Here is a 2,468-nt window from a genome sequence, read left to right as displayed (position 1 = left end):
CTGGTTAGGGATGCATCACTTTGAGCGCCCCCAACCTGGGACACAAAGCCCTGGAAGCAGTCCCCCGCTTGGAACCGGCTGGAGCCCACTTGAAAACCCCTGGGGCCCACCTGGAACCCTCCTGGGCCCTCTTGGAACCTCCCTGGGAACCACCTAACACACCCCTCCCCAAACAGCCTGGGGCCCACCTGGAACCCACCTGGAGCTCACCTGGAGCTCCTCCGCACAATTGGTCACCCAGGGAGGAGCGTGGGCTCAGCAGGAGAAGGTTATGCCCTAAGGGCCTGGGTGCGCACGGGTTTGGCGCAGGGGAAATTGCGCTCTGAAGCCAGCACTCCTAGTCTGTCCCGGAGCAGGCGGGGGTCACCTGCACTCACCTGGGACTGCTGGCGGCGCTGGTGCTCTGGGGTCCCCGGGGTCCCGAGGTCCCGGGGGTCGGCTGCTTTCCAATAACTGTGTCTAACAGCAGCGGGGCCGAGGAGCTCCGGAGGGTTGGTGTGCGGCGCCCCAGAGCTCCACCAGTGCCAGTGGGTGCGCTCCCGTCCGCGTGTAGTCGTGGCCGAGTGGTTGAGGCGACGGGCTAGAAATCCGTTGGGGTGTCCCCGCGCAGGTTCGAGTCCTGTCGACTACGGCGTGTTTTTCTCCGACACCGGAGGTTGTCCTGGGAGGAGTTCGCTGGCCATTCCCACTGCTGCAGGGTGGCCTTGGTGACCGAGTGCCCTGCTCCGTCCCTCACTTATACCGAATTCCTGTCCCACGGTTAAACAATTGTCTTCACAGGCAAAAAATGAAACACGAAACTAAAGAAGAAAGCCAACTAACTTATTTGAACGAAACTCGGATGCTGCCACCTGTTTGCTGTCCTTGAAGCCCCACCTGGATCTTCTCCACATACGCACTTCTGTTGCGAGAATACGGTCGTCACTTAGAAAGCCAGCTCCGTGAGATCCAGGCTGGGCTGGGTTTTCAGGAGCCCAGCCAGAGGTGCGACACTCACCTCCAGCCGCCGAGCAACACCAGCACGGTCACCCAGGCGCGGGCGTCCCCTCCCGGGAGTACGGTTGCGCTTTCCTGTCCAACACCGTGGCTCTGACAAACCCTGCTTGGTCTTCCACTCAGATATTACCTTTCTTCTTCCTTTACCTTATTTTCTCCCTAGACAACCAAATGTAATGAAAAAGAAGCGAAATTCATGAATCATATAAATAATACAAAAGGAGAATCGTGATTTGACCGTGGAGAGCTGTGGCAGACACCACGTTAATCAACTGATCCCAGTATCTGGACAATCAACATCACACACCTCCCAGGTATGGACTGCGACGAATACAACCTCATTTGTGAGATATTCTGCTAAAAGTGCATACTATGAACTTAGCTCTCAGGAAACATCAGACAAACTCAAGTTTAGGGGGCATTCTATAAAATATCTGACCACTTTGTTTTTTAACATCAATGAAATGAAAGAAGAAGATTGAAGAACTCTTTCAGATTCAAGGACTAAAGAGATGCAACAACTGGATGCAACCTATTTTTCTTGAAATAAAGGATCTGCACAATTGGCAAAATATTAACAAGGTCTGTAGATTAAATAAGAGTTTTAATCTTGATTTCATGATTGTTCTGTGGTTAGGAAAGAGAAGGTCCCTGTTTTTAGAAAACACTGAAGTATTTAGGGTAAGACATCTTGTCTGAAACTCACCTGTCAATACTTAAGAAACAAAAGTATGTACGTGTAAATCTATCTATATGTATCTATCTACTGAAGAAATAAAGCACATGTCATAATTTAACATTTGATGAATATAGGTGAAGGACTTATGAAGATTCTTTGTACTATTCTTGCAACTTCTCCATAAATTAGAATTTATGTCAAAATAAAGAGATGAAAAAAGAAAAACCATAAATCAATTAATTTTAAAAATAGTGCTCATTGAAATAAAAACCCAAGCACAATTTGAACATTAGATGTAACATAGGTAATGAGAAAATTATTGAATGTGAGTTTATGCCTGATGAAAGAATAGTATGCAGAATTCTGTAGTAAGCAAGGAAATTCATACACATTATTTTTAATAATGACTGATGTTTAGGATAAAGGCACAAGATGGAAGTATTACATACCAGTATCATGCATAATTGAAGGGTGAATATAATCAAATCATTCTTGGATCCCATGATTTTGTATCAGGAAAAAAATAAGCAGTGTTACATCAGCTTTTCCATGAAGTCACCATCCAAGTTCATAATCAAGAAACACCCTTTTAGGACAAAAATAAACCTGAAATTTTAATCAATATTTTAATTTAAACACTAATTATTACAATTATGTTACTTAAATGTTAGTGGGTAAAATAAATGAGTGTTGTGGTGCAGCAGGATTATTCACTAAATTATTTAGTCCCTCTGGTTCACATTGGAAGTAATATGCAGATGCCCACTTTCAGCTAAGGTTAAACATTATTTGT

The 2,468-nt window shown here is 45.3% G+C and overlaps 1 non-coding gene across 1 annotated transcript; it reads left to right on the top strand.

Moving 5' to 3' along the window:
- The first annotated feature begins 549 nt into the window (after window positions 1-549).
- On the top strand, window positions 550-631 carry TRNAS-AGA (transfer RNA serine (anticodon AGA)). Its single transcript has one exon. It is a non-coding gene; the product is annotated as a tRNA-Ser (tRNA).
- Window positions 632-2,468: the final 1,837 nt, after the last annotated feature.

This window comes from Nyctereutes procyonoides, unplaced genomic scaffold (assembly GCF_905146905.1).
Source record: "Nyctereutes procyonoides isolate TBG_1078 unplaced genomic scaffold, NYPRO_anot_genome, whole genome shotgun sequence".
NCBI classification, from domain to species: domain Eukaryota; kingdom Metazoa; phylum Chordata; class Mammalia; order Carnivora; family Canidae; genus Nyctereutes; species Nyctereutes procyonoides.
The sequence above is the reverse complement of the archived record's forward strand: the minus strand, read 5'-3'. Positions and strand labels throughout refer to the sequence as shown.